Consider the following 17114-nt stretch of genomic DNA (forward strand, 5'->3'; position numbering starts at 1 on the left):
GAAGAGGACCCCAGATGGAACTTCACCCCCCCCACCACCAAAAAAGGTGAAAGTGCAGGAAATGTAACCGTAACGAGACCAATGACCATCTTCCGCTTCCTAATGGTGAAGGAGTCACTGAGAATAATGACTGCAGCTGATACTCACCGAGCACCTACCGTGGGGAGGTGTTTCCAAGATTAGCGCTCAAATGCATTGGCACATTTGACGCTCAGAACGACCCTGACGCTCAGAACGACCACGTGGTAGCTCTTACCCCCGTTTTATAGCTGAGGAGGCAGAAGCATAGAGAGGGAAGACGTTTCCCCGGCTTCAGAGGAGGATCTTAACCCCGGCAGTCTCGCTCTGGAGCTCATGCTGGGCCACCTCCAGAGCGCTCAGGGCTAGCTTCTGTCCGGGCTGGCACACCGATGCCAGGAGTATCCATTGTAAAGGTTCCCTCCAAGAGTTTAGTTACCGTTTTTATAATACATTTTTGTTAACAGTACTAATGCTCGCATTTGTGTGTCCTGTTACTGCTCACAAGCATTTGATGTACATCCGTTCCCTGGACCCTCACGACATAAACAGGGACAAACACTATCACTTTCAGTTGAAGAACTAGGCTCAGAGAGGTGAAATGACCGGGGTCACCCAGCTTAGCCGTAGCACAGAGAGGATTGAAATCCGGAAATTCTGATTCCCAGGCCAGTACTCCTTCTGCTATAGCAGGCTTCCCTGATGGGGCGGGGGTTCGGGGGGAGAATCAAACCCTGGAATCTGGTGGTGGCTGGGCAGCTACCAGGACCCAGTACCTCAGTGCTTATTTTGTGCCAGGAATTTCGTACATTTCTTTCAAACCTCCTGCTCAGTGGTAGAATATGAGTCCATTTAACACTTGTGCTTTAAAATTATGTAGAGGCTCCTCAAAAAATTAAAAATAGACCCACTCTATGACCCAGCAATAGCACTGCTAGGAATTTACCCAAGGGATTCAGGAGTGCTGATGCATAGGGGCACTTGTACCCCAATGTTCATAGCAGCACTCTCAACAATAGCCAAATTGTGGAAAGAGCCTAAATGTCCATCAACTGATGAATGGATAAAGAAGTTGTGGTTTATATACACAATGGAATACTACTTGGCAATGAGAAAGAAGGAAATATGGCCCTTTGTAGCAACGTGGATGGAACTGGAGAGTGTGATGCTAAGTGAAATAAGCCACAGAGAGAAAGACAGATACCATATGTTTTCACTCTTATGTGGATCCTGAGAAACTTAACAGAAGACCATGGGGGAGGGGAAGGGAAAATAAAGTTACAGAGAAGGAAGGAGGCAAACCATAAGAGACTCTTAAAAACTGAGAATAGGGGCGCCCGGGTGGCTCAGTCGGTTGAGCGCCCGACTTTGGCTCAGGTCATGATCTCATGGTTTGTGAGTTCGAGCCTCGAGTCAGGCTCTGTGCTGTCAGCTTGAAGCCTGAAACCTGCTTCGGATTCTGTGTCTCCTTCTCTCTCTGTCCCTCTCCCACGTGCGCTGTCTCTCTCTGTCTCTCAAAAATAAACAAATGTAATTAAAAAAATTTTTAAAAACAGAATAAACTGAGGGTTGATGGGGGGGTAGGCTGGAGGGGCGGGGAGGGGAGGGGAGGGTGGGTGATGGGCATTGAGGAGGGCACCTGTTGGGATGAGCACTGGGTGTTGTCTGGAAACCAATTTGACAATAAATTTCATATTAAAAATAAAATAAAATATGGGCAAATGAAAACTCAGAGAGATGAAGCAACTCATCTCAGGCTACACAGCTCCTAACTGACCTAATAACCACATAACCCAAGGTAGGCCTGGTACCTGAACACACATCCATTTTATTGCGAAATTAATGTTCTTCAACTCTAAGCCACCAGCCTCGTGCAGGCAGATGTGTGGCGTTCTTCCAGAACCTGCAGAACTGCTGGCCAGGGTCTGTTTCCAGCACAGACCTGACATGCCGTGTTAGTTTTCTGTCGATGTGTGACAATACCACCATGCGCGTAGCGTCTAAAGCAACACACATTTATCGTCTCAGTTTCTGTGGGTCAGAAATCTGGATCCCGATTGGCTGGAGGTCCTGAGCAAGGTGTCTACCAGGGCTGAGGTCTCATCTCAATGCTTGATGAAGGAAAGAGCCGTTTTCAAGTTCACGTGGCGGTTGGCAGGATTCGGGTCCTTCTGGGGTACAGGACGGAGGGCCTCAGTTTCTCGCCAGCTCTGGACCCAAAGCTGCTCTCCATTCCCAGATGGTGTTTGGCTAGAATCCACCCTCAGTTCCTGGACGCACGGGCCTCTATCACAAGGTCTCCTGCTACATCAAACACAGCCAGGGTCTCCCAGATGACAGTTTACGATACTATGTAATGTAATCTTGGAAATAACACCCTATCACCTTTACCATATTACTTTTGTGGAGATCAGCCATAAGTCCTGACACTCAAACAGGGGTCTGCGTCAGGTGTGAGTACCAGAGGCAGAGAGAATTGGGACATCCCAGAGCCTGGCTAGGACCCATCCCTTCTGGAGGACAAACACACACGTCCGCTATGAAGAACACTTCTGGTTGGCTCGTGCTCCCCTCTCTCCATAACAAACCCGGAAAAAAAAAAAAAAAGAGAGAGAGAGAGAGAGAGAGAGAGAGAGAATTTCTGCCTCTTTGATGAAATTAGGAAGCAGAGACCCAACCCACAATCTACAGAGAGTTCCCAGATTATAGGAAAGGTCTCACAGGGGTGCGTGAAGGCCCGAGAGAAGATGCACAGGGCTTTAGAGTTCTGGCAAAGCCAGCGAAAAAGACTTCTGCAAACACAGGCACACCGTCAGGGGCAGACCACAGTGTGGTCAAAGGATTTTTCCACGGATTCTTTCTGGTACCAAGCCTTGAGAAGTAGCGAAAGTGGGGCTAAATGAGGAATCACAGAGACATGCCATGTTTGCAAGAAGCAGTCTACCAGGATGGCAGGAGAAAAAAAGAGAGAGACTCTAAATTGGGAATATCCTGCTGTGCCAGCCTAGTTTGGCTGGGGAGAAACAAATCCCAGAGGAAAGCGATCTCGCCGACACAGCCCTATCAGAGGGAGAATTCCTGCCGCCTGGAGAGAGCTCTGGCCCTCCCAGTCACAAATCTTTTTCTTCTCTTTTTTTAAAATGTTTATTTATTTTTGAGAGAGACAGAGCCCAAGCAGGAGAGGGACACAGAGAGAGAGGAAGACAGAATCCGAAGCAGGCTCCAGGCTCCAATCTGTCAGCACAGAGCCTGATGTGGGGCTCGAACCCACAAACCGTGAGATCCATGACCTGAGTTGAAGTCCGATGCTTAATCGACTGAGCCACCCAGGTGCCCTTAAATGTACTGATTTTTAAAATAATTTTTTTAATGTTTATTTATTTTTGAGGCAGAGTGAGACAGAGCATGAATATGGGAGGGTCAGAGAGAGAAGGAGACAGAGTCTGAAGCAGGTTCCAGGCTCTGATCTGTCAGCACAGAGCCCAATGCAGGGCTCGAACTCATGAGCCGTGAGATCATGACCTGAGCTGAAGTCGGACGCTTAACCGACTGAGCCCCCCACGTGCCCTCTGGTCACAGATCTTCTGCAAACAGCTGGCCCAGAAAGGACTTCAGTAATTCGCCTCCGTGAAAACAAGTCTTTAGAGCAGAGATGGAAAAGTCCAGAGGAGATATGGCAGGAAATGAAAGTGGATGAGACGTGATCTGGCAAAGAAAAAAAACGTCAAAAGTATCACAAAAGGAAAACCAAACTGAAAGCACCACAAATGTGAAAAACCCTGCTGAAAACATAGCAGGGACGTGAGGAGCATGATGGAGGGACAGCAGAAACAAAATGGGATGGAAATGTTTAAAAATGAAATCAAAGCAAATCAATACCTAAAGTGGAGCACAGGGGGGGAAAAATGACAGATCCATGTGATTTGTGGCCCAAAAGAATATAATCCAAACGACGGGACAATAACATTATTTACAGGTAGAGTTAAATTGAAATTTGCAACAATTAAAGAAGTTTTGCCTCCACCTATTAAAAATACAAGCTGTCCCATGACCAACAGCAGAGATAATCTGATAAAATGACAAAACTTCAAAGATAAAGACTGTTTTGGGCAGCTGGACAGGAACAGAGAATCACCTAAACGTCACCTAAACAGAGAATTGAAGAGGCTGAATGGGGCACCTGGGTGGCTCAGTCAGTTACGCATCTGACTTCGGCTCAGGTTATGATCTCACAGTTCGCGAGTTTGAGCCCCACTTCGGGCTCTGTGCAGTCCTGTGTCCCCCTCTCTCTCTGCCCCTCCCCTGCTTGTGCACGTGCTTTCTCTCTCTCAAAAGTAAATAAACACTAAAAACAAAACAAACAAACAAACAAAAACCAGGCTGGATGGAGAACCGACTGAGAGATGGCCTAAGCGATGGAAACAAGCAAAACAGGTACGTGGCCCAAAAGTCAGCCACGAGCAATGAATTCTTAACTTTAAGCCGGAGTCCCAACCAGACGTGGACATCAGAGTTCCAGAACAGGCTGAAATGTCCTGAGCCCTTATGATGCAGGCACAAAACAACTAGCAAAGTTTAAGAAGGCCAAGTCAGGACAAATGGTAGACGATAATGCAAGAATTGATTACATTATCTTTTGTAGCTAAGTAAAAAAATGTTATTTAAAGCTGCTGAACCAAGCCAGAGATATAGCAGTATGTGGAAAATAGAAAGTTAAACACTAAGAAAAGTTATATTATAGTGAATGGAAATAGGATGATGTGGAAGAAAGAGGGAGAGAGCAGAAAGAAGAAGTTTTCTAATTTATTCACTTGTTAAAGATAATCAAGATGCAGATATCAATGCAGAAGATTGGTGTATTATACGAAGGTATAGATATAAAAGTATAAGAACAACACACATTTATATATGTCATATATAACATAACGTATATATTTATGTGTCAAGGTGGCTGGGTCATGGTGCCCAGATGTTTGGTCAAACATTATTCTGGACATTTCTGGGAAGGTATTTTTCAGAAGAGATTAACATTTAAATCAGTAGACTTTGAGTAAAGCAGATTACCCTGCATAAAGTGGGCGGGCCTCATCCAATCAGTTGAAGGCTTTAATAGAACCAAAACTGACCCCTCCCTCCCCCAAAAAGGAATTCTGCCAGCAGGCAGCCCTTGGACTCAGGCTGTGACTCTTCCCTGGCCTCCAGGCTGCCCTCTGCCTCGCAGATTTAAGACTTGCCAAACCTCTACAGTCACATAAGCCAATTCTTTAAAACACATCTCTCTTTCTCTGCTTCCCTAAAGAACCCTGCCTAATACAATAGTGTGCATGTATATGTGAGTGTGTGCAGAATTTTAGAGTTATATGAGTCATATACAATACAGAATTCTAACATATGTACAAATGTGGTGAAAACTGAGATTATAATTTTTCCAAGATCCCAAGAAATATTTTTATTTTTCTTAATTTTTATTTATTTTGAGAGAGAGGGAGAGAGAGAGAGAAAGAAAGCACAAGCAGGGAAGGGGCAGAGAGAGAGGGAGCCTGATGTGGGGCTCAATCTCACAAACCATGAGAATCACGACCTGAGCCAAAATCAAGAGCTGGACGCTTCACTGAGCCACCCAGGCGCCCCCAAGAAACATTTTTGAAAGTCGACTATTTGTTAGGCCCAAAGAAAGTATCAATATATTCCAAAATGTAGGTGCGTATAGTCAATATTTTCTAATTACAGTGCAATAGAACCAGAAGTCAATTAGCGAAACTAGAAAAAACAGGAAAGCCTTTCCCTTACACAATTCTTAGTTCAAAGAAGAAAAGCGAAATCACATTTCATCAAAAAAAAAAAAAATGACAATTAAAACACTGTTAGAATCTATGAGTAGTGCTCAGAAAAGATACATTTATAGTAATAAACAAGAAGAAAAATGATGCTTATATACTATTTTGGTAAGTGGGTAAATATATTTTAAAAGCTTATGTTAATAAATATGAGATAATCACAGTAAAGTATCTAAATCAAGAAGGTAAAGAAAGAACAAGAAAGTGTCTAAAAGGCATGAGGAAGAAAATATTGTAGATATTAATAGTTTAGATTACTCATTTAGAAAATGAATTGCTTGACCTCATTCATAAAAGAAATGAAAATTGAAACAATAATGTTTTCCTCTTTTTTTTTTTCAACCTATTAGATGACATAAGGTCAGAATGTTTAAAAACATTACGCTGGTAACGACGTGGAGGAGTAGATACAGAGTTGGTGGGAATGTAAATGATGAAAATCTCTAGCACTTTGCCAAAATCTATCAAAATTATAAGCATATATAGTTTTACACAGCAATTCTCCTTTCAGGACTTCATCCCACATATATACCACCATGCATTTGAATGATACATACACAGTTATTCCTTATAGCATCATTTGTCAATGAAGCCTGTTGGAAACTGTTAATACAGAACTTTTAAAAGAATTATGATACATTCTTCTACCTTAACACACATGGCTGTTAAAAAAAAAAAAAAAAAGCCACAAGGGGCGCCTGGGTGGCTCCATCGGTTAAGCGTCCAACTTCGGCTCAGGTCATGATCTCGTGGTCTGAGAGTTCGAGCCCTGCGTCGGGCTCTGTGCTGACAGTTCAGAGCCTGGAGGCTGTTTCAGATTCTGTGTCTCCCTCTCTCTCTCTGACCCTCCCCTGTTCACGCTCTGTCTCTCTGTCTCAAAAATAAATAAACGTTAAAAAAATTAAAAATTAATAAATACATAAACAAAAATAAAAATAAAAAAGCCACGAGGCTGCTTAGTATGGATTGACATGAGCTAATCTCCAAGATACACTGTTAACTGGAGAAGGTCAGAGTGTGAAAGAGTCAGTTCATTTGCTTTTTTAGAGAACGAGAAACATACATGCATGTTTTTGCATATGCATACAAAAATGCCTGGCAGGACACGCGAGGAACAGTAATGGCCGTCACCTTGGGAGAAGGGGAGTAGGCAGAGGCTGCAAGAATGGGAGACAATCCCACCTTCTACCAATCAGCCTTTTTGAGTATTTTTACTTTTGTGCCACTCATATATTATTTGCTTAAAAATAGGTGCCCAAGGGGCGCCTGGGTGGCTCAGTCGGTTGAGTGTCCGACTTCGGCTCAGGTCATGATCTCGCGGTCTGTGAGTTCAAGCCCCGCGTCGGGCTCTGTGCTGACAGCTCAGAGCCTGGATTCTGCTTCTGCTTCTGTGTCTCCCTCTCTCTCTGCCCCTAACCCACTCGCATTCTATCTCTGTCTCTCTCAAAAATAAATAAACATTAAACAAAATTTAAAAAAATAAAAATAACTAACTAACTAAATAAATGCCCAAGCGTTAAGAAGAGGGAAACTGATAGGAGTGCTGGCAATGGGATTTGACTTTTAAACAAGATGCTTCAAATGATTTACCAGTGCTCCCCGCTGCCCCATCCCTCCCGCCCCCACTGCTGCGGGTGAACAGCCATTGCTCTGATTCTTGAGGATTTACGAGTCAGTCCTTGGGGAGCCTGGGTGGCTCAGTCTGTTGAACTTTGCACTTTTGATTTCCACTCAGGTCATGATCCCAGGGTCTTGGGATTGAGCCCCACGTCGGGCTCCACGTTGAAAGCGAAGCCTGCTTAAGATTCCCTCTCTTTCTTCCTCCGGCCCTCTCCCCCACTCTTGTGCGCTCTCTCTCCCTTAAAAAAAAAAATAATCAGTCTTGTGTAGCTTTGGGATACGCCAATTGCTCAGCTCTGTGGGTATTTAACTTAAGCCCCATCGGCTCTGAGGCTAGTAGGGTATGACCCACCCTGTCAACACCAAGGACCTATGGAAATAAGGAGGCATAACTGAGGAGCTGAGCAGGGGATGTGGAGGTCTGAGGGCCGGCAGACAGACCACCAACTCACTGTGATCTTGAGAGACTGCTCAGCAGGCTGCCCCACCCTGCAGGAGACCGGTATGCCCCCCCACTCCTCACCCCTCCTGCTGAGATAAGCCACCCTTCAACAGACGGAAGGAAGCAAGTCCACACGCGAGAACTAAAGCCACGTCCCTTCTCTAGGGCAGTAAACATCATTTATTTGAGTTTTGCCCGTTCCAAGATCCGTTGTCTCCCGAAATCCAATTTACCATATCCCCTGAGCTTATTTGGGGCTCGATGGAACACAAATTAGTGCAAGGTAGCAGAATCTCCACGCAGGTCCAAACAGGAGATCCGTCAATCTTAAGGAAGGAGCAAGCTTAATGTGTATGAAAACAGACACCCTGGTTGGGAACAGGCGGCAACATTTCTTAAAATGTTCTCTGCTTTTTTTCTTTTTTTCCCCTCACGTTATTAGCACCCACTCCTTCTTTTTTGATGGAATTTAAACCTCAGGACTGTTAAGCCTTTTTTTTTTTTTCTCCTTTCAGAGCTGCCTTTGACTCCAATAAAGAGAACATGATTTCCACAGAGCAGCGAAACTTGCAGGCACAGGGAGAGAACAGTTCAAGGGGGCTGGCGTTGCAAACCCTCCACCGGCTTCTAATCTCTGGATTAGAGCAACCAGATTGCCTAGGAATGGGTTTTCTCATAGAAACTGTGTTTTGTTTGCCTGTTCCTCAGATCCAAGAGCAGGCATACCCCTGAGCTGGTGTTGCGGAAAATGTAAGATAAGTTCATCCTCTCCTCCACTGTATAAAACACTTACTAAATACATACCGAGCGCCAGAGAGGAAGCCTGTGGCACAAAATAAGTAACGCTCATCACTGCCCACCCAGATTTACAGTCTAATTGGTAAGATAAAGAACGCGCGTGAAAAGAACCAGAGAGGATATGAGTTTGCACTCGATTCTTCATTGACTTCACAAGTCCACATTCAGAGGCTGACAGGTTTCCCAGTGTTGGGGCTGTGCTGGAAGAATCTCTGGGAGAAGTTTGGCGCCCGGGGGATGTTTCAAATGCATGACCTTCTTCAGCCAGGCTGCAACATCGTTTCCAAAAAGGGCTCATGTTCCCTCCAAGCCCAGAGTGAAAAGGGGAAAACTAAGACCTCTGGGAGTGGTGGATTGTTTCTCAGTGTGCGGGCTGTCAGCTAGTAAATACCCAGTACCGACCTGCCCCCTTGGGGGGGGGGGGGAGGGGGGGGAGAGTTGATTTCAGATCAGGGTGTTCCAAATGGGGAACAGGATGGTCTGGCATGGTCTACACTTTCCTTCACCCTCCCCGCTTGGATTTCTGAGAACTGAAACTTACAAGGACATGAATTTGCTCTTTCTACCTGCATGACACAAAGTATAAGATTCCCCATTTCTGAAGACAAAGCAGGGCTATAGCGAAGAGAAAGCCAGGGTGTGCTGGGTCTTTGTGGGAGACCGTCTAGGAAGGGGTGGGGGTTTGAGCTGAACCCAGAAGCTAAAAAGGGAGGCCTGGGTAGGGTGCTTGTGTCAAGCAAGCCATGTGAACCAACCTTTTGAGGCTGGGAAGCACCTGACCTAGGAGGAAAGTTGAAGAGGGTCTAGGACAGTTTGTCCTGGAGACGGCTTTGAGAGGTCTCCTCTGTGAGAAGCCATCATGGGAGCCCCCGGTCGGGATCCCTGCACCTCTTCTACCTGCAAAACTCATTTCCACTTCCAATTCTGAATGTCCCAGTGCTTTGCAGCCACTAGTAAGTATCTGGAACCCAAGATCTTTCCAGGCAGACCGAGAAGAATCAGAGTTTCCTACAACACTTCCGGCTCTGTGCTCTTGACATGTTACCCAGTTCTTCTCTGGTCTTTATTTTTTAATCGTTTAAAAGATTTTATTTTCAAGTAATCTCTACCCCCAGCGTGGGGCTCGAACCTACAACCCCAAGATCAAGAGTCACACGCTCCACCAACTGAGCCAGCCAGGTGCCCCTTTTCTGGTCTTTAAAACAGAAATGTTAATCTCTACTTGGCAGCATTTTGTATTATCCAGATGTAATTTATGGAAGGCATATGACACCTAGCAGAAGCTGGTAGTGGTCACCACTGTTATGTCAGGTTAACCACCCCTGGGAAAAAGATGGGGAAGAGAAACCAGACTCTCCATAGGCTGCCTGGCACTGTTCACCATGGGAAGAAAGCCTAGTATGTGCCCAGGGGCCTGGACCGTCGGGGCCACATAGGGAACTAATATTCAAATACTGGATTAAGGGATTACTAAATAGCCTCTGCTTGCTGGTTTGGGTATTTATTTTCACCTCATTTTATGATCGTCTTAAAGGTCATTAGTAAATTATATGATTGTCATATAATTTAGGGTTTGCTTTACGTACTTTTAAAATTTTTATTCATGCACATGAGGAAGAAAGAGCTGATGCCTGACTACGTAACTTGATTTTTGCTGTGAACAGTGGTCAGTGTGGTCATAACTCTGGTTTCTCCATAATAACCAAATCTGAGTTTCTAATTTTTTTTAATGTTTGTCCATTTTTGAGAGAGAGAGAGATAGAGCATGAGCAGGGGAGGGGCAGAGAGAGAGAGGGGGAGACACAGAATCCGAAGCAGGCTCCAGGCTCCGAGCTGTCCGCACAGAGCAGGGCTCCGAACTCACAGAATCCGAAGCAGGGCTCGAACTCACAAGCTGTGAGATCATGACCTGCGCCAAAGTCAGATGCTTAACCGACTGAGCCACCCAGGCACCTGCCAAATCTGAATTTCTGATGGTCTCTGCCCCCAGAATGTTGCTGGCTTCCAAAAGCCTTGGAGTGTGGCTGCTGATGCCCTCTGAAGCCTGCAGGTGCCAGATGCTCCCTGCAAATGACAAGTGTCCCCACTCCAGAGGCTGGTGGCCTGCAGAATTGGACTTGGGTCTTGCTAGCTTTACTGTAGGACGTAGCAAGTGTCATCCTTTAGTTTCTGTGTCCCTAAGGATTTAGCAGCACTTCTAAATTACAGACAAACCCAACTGCTCAGAGCAGCGCTGTGACTTTCCTGGGCCCTAGGCACACTTGTCTTCACTGGCACTTTCTCCATAAAGTATCATCTTAAATTATATCCTAAGCATTGGTATAAAGATGAGCACATTAATATCGTATCTTGAAATATTTTCTTTGACCTGAGACTTCTTTTTTCCCCTGATTTTATTTTATTAAAAAAAATTTATTTATGTTTATTTATTTTTGAGAGTGAAAGAGACAGCGCGAATGGGGGGGGGGGGGCAGAGAGAGAGAGACACACACAGAACCTGAAGCGGGCCCCAGGCTCCAAGCTGCCAGCACAGAGCCTGACGCGGGGCTCGAACTCACGAACCGTGAGATGGTGACCTGAGCCAAAGTCGGACACCCAACCGACTGAGCCACCCAGGCGGCCCCTCCTCTGATTTTAAAAGACATGAAAACAGTTTTGTGGGACATAGGCGCTGGGCCTGCCTGTACTTACTGGGTAATTCGACCCTGATGGGGTAAGAATTAAATTAAAAGGTGCTGGTGGGGAAGGAAGAATCAGAAATGTGAAAAGAAATAAACATCACTGAGGACCACAGAGTGGTGAAACGAGACAGCAGGTTAGTGAACCATATTTTGTCAAGGTCCCCAAATACAGCTTTTCAGAGGTTAAAGTCTCCAGGTCTTGAGAATTTGCTCATTTCACAGTTAGGCTGATGTTTAATGCACAGTTTAATGCAAAGCACCACAGTGATCACTTTTTAGGAGCAAATGTTTTTCTGATTACTTTGCATTCGTGTATCTAAAACCGGTATCCCGTGAATGCTAACTGCTGCAATTTGAGTTGCCAATTGAATCGTCAAGTGGTGACTTTGTTCTCTAACGTGCAGACCTCCAAGTCCTGTTCTTTGTTTCTTCGGTGTTTCTCCTTTCCAGCAATCTTGAAGTCTGTTTGGAAGCTGTCATTCCCTGCCAGCAGACCGGAGAAGGGCTCCGCAGAGAACCGGGGGGAATTATGGAAAAACTCATGTAGCGCTGTCAGAAACTTCACTCTTCCCCTGCTTCTAGAACTGTGTTCTCCCGGCCCGAGATGTGAATACAAGCAACACACCTGCCTTGTGCACCTGCCAGACAGAGGTGCCGGGACCTCCCTGGAAATATTCAGTAAACCCACAATGCAGGCACCCAGCCACCCAGCCACTCCAAGGTGGGAGGAGCTCTACCATTTAAGAGCTATTCCTTGTCACCGGGTTGTAAGGGTAAATCGCTTTTCTGATGATCTCAGCGTTAATATGCAAGACCCCTCCCCTCTCACCACACACACACATTGCAAATCCAATGGAACAGGGTCTCTGTCTCCTACGGGGGAGGAAGACGTGCTTCTAACATATATGAGTGCTATACTTTCTGCCCCATATGAAATGGTGCTCCTGCCCTGTGCTGATTACTTCAATGTCAGGGCACCTGCTCTGAATTGTTTTCCCATTTGTAGAGACGTAGTTACATCGACTGATACCCTGTCTTTAAACAGTTCTCACTCCAGTCACCTATTGCTTTGGGATTGTTTTCCCCCAAGGAAAAGGACTGGTATTTATTGAGCACTTACTATTGGCTTGGCTTGGTTCTTTCCCATGCCTTGTCTCATTTAATCCTTCCACCTCTCAGAGGTGGAAGTCATAGTCTTTGATAGATGAGGAAATTGAGGCTCAGAGAGGTAAAGAAATTGATAGAACTCAACCACAGCAAGGACAGGAAAGAAAAGCATGAAAGGCAAAATGTAGCAGACAATTAAGGATACGATTTTATTCAGACTATTACAATCAGGATAATGTTTATTAATGAGGAGCAACTCAAAGAAAGGGAAGGGGGCCTAGGGTTTATAGAAGCAGAGAAAGAAGAGAGCCATCTAGGAGACTTACAGAATCCATGAGGCAGGATGGAGATGGCTCTTGGAATATGCAAGGGTAGCATGGTCCTTGGGGTCAGCTGCTCCTGGGACACAAAAGGGTGGTGGATTTCTTAACTTTCACAACTTCCTGGGAGCAAAAGGCTCAGAAATAGCCCCACATTGTCAACTCCCCTCATTTGTTCAAGAGAAATAGCATTCATTTCTCAACAACTCAACTCCTCCTGAGAAGGAGAGGTAGGGTCTAAGAAAGTCTCATGAGGACACTTGTTAGTGTCGTTCCTATAAAACCAGCTGAACGACATGATGAGAAGTGGTGGCAAAGACCAGTTGTTTGGGGGTTCTGGAAACCAGGCATCTTAAAGGAGGATGCCTAAAATGAAAAGGGGAAATACTCACATTCAGAAGATGAATTCCAAAGATAAGCAGTCCAATGTATTGCAACAGGTCGGTGGAGGAAGTTCTTGGTTATTCAGAACTACTCTGAGTTTCTTGAAGCGCTCCACTTTGACATGGATGTTCTTGCTGATGTCGTCCACCATGTTGGTTATATCTTGTGAAAGGGAATGTATGACCCCAACATTTTGCTGGACTCCCTTAGTGGTGCAGATATAGCTTGTCTGAGGAGAATTCTGGCCCATGAAAGGTCAGCTGTGGTGGTGAGCCTTTGGAGGCTTATATCAAACTTCTAGGTTTCAACTTGCAGGGCTTCTTCAGGCCCCAGAGGAAAGGGCCAGTGGCAAGGCAACCTAGAGTCTTTTTTTTTTTAATGTTTATTTATTTTTGAGAGAGACAGAGACAGAACGCAAGTGGGTTGGGGCAGAGAGAGAGGGAGGCACAGAATCTGAAGCAGGTTCCAGGCTCTGAGCCGTCAACACAGAGCCCGATGTGGGGCTTGAACTCACAAGCTGTGAGATCATGACTTGAGCCGAAGTCAGATGCTCAACCGACTGAGCCACCCAGGCGCCCCTAGAGTCTTGATGGGGATCTGAGCAATCAGGTTTTAGCTCTGAGTGACTCTGAGTCAGGTGGGAGGGAGAAAAATTGGAAAAGTTTGTTTGGAGAATGATAGGCAGATATTAAAAAAAAAAAAACTAAAATAATTAAAGATTTTGGTAAAGATTGACAATTTGGTCAAGGCAATAGGATTTAGTCTACTTTTGGTATGTGGATTTTTCCAGGTGTGGGGGTAGGAGCCAATTAAATCTCTACCCAGGTAATAGAAAGTCTGAATATTTACCATTTACTTGCAATTTTCAAAAGTGCAAAATTTGACAAGTGTTCATGCAAGAATAACACAAGTGACAATGGAGTTTGTTTCTATGCAAAATAAGATAAAATACCTATGAATATAATGATTTTCAATTTGTGGATATTATGTATAATTTATAAAACTGGATGAACATAATGTTTACAAAGAGAAAACATCATAGTTACCATATTATAATTCTAAGGCATATTATACCACAAAGATATCAAGCATATATGTAGAAATACCAAGAATATGTCATGGAGTTTTATCAAGGTATGGGGTTAATAAAACTCCATGGGTAATGATGTTAATAAAACTCCATAGATAATAAAACTCCCCTTGAAAACTACAGCCCTAGAAGATGCTAGATTTAAATTAAAGAAATAAAGTTGCAACAAGGTAACATTTAAAAAGAAATACTGAAACGGCACCTGGGTGGCTCAGTCGGTCAAGCATCGACTCTTGATTTTGACTCAGGTCATGATATGGTTCGTGAGATTGAGCCTCTTGTCAGGCTCTGTGCCGACAGCACAGGGCCTGCCTGGGATCCTCTCTCTCCCTCTTTCTGTCCCTCCCCTGCTCACACTCTCATTCTTTCTCTCTCAAAATAAGTAAATAAAACATTTTTAAAAATACTGAAAATATGACGAATGCTACACTGCTGTCTAATATAAGGGAAAGCATTACCAGGACTCTGATAAATCGGAGTGTATTGTAGACAGGAAGGGCATGCACAAATCTCTAGGGACTTCCCACATGACATACAATTCTGTAATATTTGTATTAAAAACATTACCCCTATGAATTTAACCTAGGGAAGGCCAAGCATCTCTTCTAATTTGACAGTTCTTTGCTTGCAACTCATCAGTGATGACACAGCAAATGAACAGTATTTCTAGCACCTCTCCTTTTACAAAGTGAAAGAATGAATCCTCTGTGATTTTCCAAGGACCCTCTAGGAAATCTCAAAGGTTTAGGTGCAAAAGATATCACTTAAAATTGGATTTTGGAAAGACAAAAAGCAAAAGCTGTTAGGAGATCTGCACATCTAAGATAGGAATTGGATCATGGATGCCTGTGACACAACATTCTGCTTCTCACTTTGAAGCAATAATAAAATACATAAAAATAAGCATAGAAGGTAATATGATTGTAAAGAACCTTAGTTCCTTCCTATGTGAGAAGCTTTTGTTTTCTTGAACCAATAAGGACATAATAAAAACTAACATAGAAACATAGAAGGTTTATTCTGTTAAAATGCAGATTCTTGGGGCACCTGCATGGCTCAGTGGGTTAAGCTTCGACTCTTGGTTTCGGTTCAGGTCACGATCTCGTGGTTTCATGAATTTGAGCCCCGCATTAGGCTCTGTGCCAGCAGCATGGAGCCCGTTTGGAATTTTCTCTCCCCCCCCCCACCCCCCCTCACCCGCTTGCGCTCTGTCCCTCTCAAAATAAATAAATACACTTCAAAGAAAAAAAACACAGAATTTTTGCAATCTAGGCAGATTACACAGAAAGTAAAGCATCACATTTTAAAACCTCATATTAGGAGCAGACCAATGATCTGAGAAAAATTTCTCATTTTAACAGAGATAAAAACAAATTCTAGTTTTGCATCAGCGTAATATCTGATACTAAAGTCTTTTTTGTAATCTTATAAATAAGCCCACCAAACCTTAGCAAGCTTTGCTCACAACAAATAAAAGTTCCTTTCCACAAATCTTCTAAAAGACTTTATATCCGTTTAGATTTGGTCCTCCTCTTCCTTCTTTCTCGTTCTGCAACCACCAGTCATTTTAGTTTAGGACAAAACTACTCTTGTTCGTCATTAGCAAAAACACATCCTATCTACCTTGCACACAAAATTGTCCCCCTCTGTCATCTCATTCGCATATATTGATTATAATTTTTAATCACAGTAACTTCTATTCCACAGAAGAAGTTAGAAGGCTGATAACTGTGGACAATCTGTCCAAACACCAGCATTTTGCAGCAGATTAGGAAAGCTCATGACTCCCTACAGCCACCCACATCCTTTATAGTTTGGTGTCTCAAAGTGGCAAAAAATGAACAGGCTCATTAACAGACCCAAAATATATAGCTTCCCTGCAGCATATAAAAATAGGGGGCAAATGTATATCAACCTAAAATTATGATTAGCAATTAATGTTGTACTCTATCTTCCTTAGACATGATGTACGTATCCAATGAATATTCATTAATTAACTCAATTTAGTAGAAGTCCAAGGTTTTATGTTGCCTAAAGATCTTGGAAATTATCTTCAAGCTTATACACTACAAAACATAATTATTGTTGAAACAAAGTTTCAGAATAATGATTCAATTTGGCTACATACAATTTTATATTTTTCATAATCTTAAACATTAAGTAGAAGAAGTGTTACTTATTCGATAAATAAACCTATATAAATTTAGGAAGCCCATACGCAAGTAGAATAAAAATCTATGTTTTTATTACACTTAATAACTCAGAGGAAACATAGCTGTGTTTTTTTTGTCATTTGAGAGAAAGAGAGAGAGAGAGAGAGAGACAGTGCAAGTGGGGGAGAGGGGCAGAGAGATAGAGAATCTAAAGCAGGCTCCATGCTCAACAAGGAGCTCGATGCAGGGTCGATCCCATGACCCTGAGATCATGACGCAAGCCGAAATCAAGAGTCGGATGGTCAACCAACTCAGCCACTGAGGTGCCCTGTAGCTGTTTTTATTAAACCAAAATTATTAAATTAGTATTGTTTGCCAAAGATTTACATAAATTATGTGAACTTGGATTCTTAAAACATTTCTGAGTTATTTTATACAACAATACCTCTATTATTTAGCGTTGAAACTATTTGAGGTTTAATTTTCTTAATTTCTGGGAATTTTCCAGGAATATTTAATTTATATAAGCACTTGTTTACCTCTAAGTCAATCAGAATCAAGCTCCTATAAGAGATTTTATAATATAGTTTGTTCATACAATCCAGAGGGGGGGAAATATTACATTCTGAAGGAGAGGTGAAGGCTTTTTTGCATTACAGATATA

The sequence above is a fragment of the Prionailurus bengalensis genome, chromosome E4, assembly GCF_016509475.1.
Source record: "Prionailurus bengalensis isolate Pbe53 chromosome E4, Fcat_Pben_1.1_paternal_pri, whole genome shotgun sequence".
Classification (NCBI taxonomy): domain Eukaryota; kingdom Metazoa; phylum Chordata; class Mammalia; order Carnivora; family Felidae; genus Prionailurus; species Prionailurus bengalensis.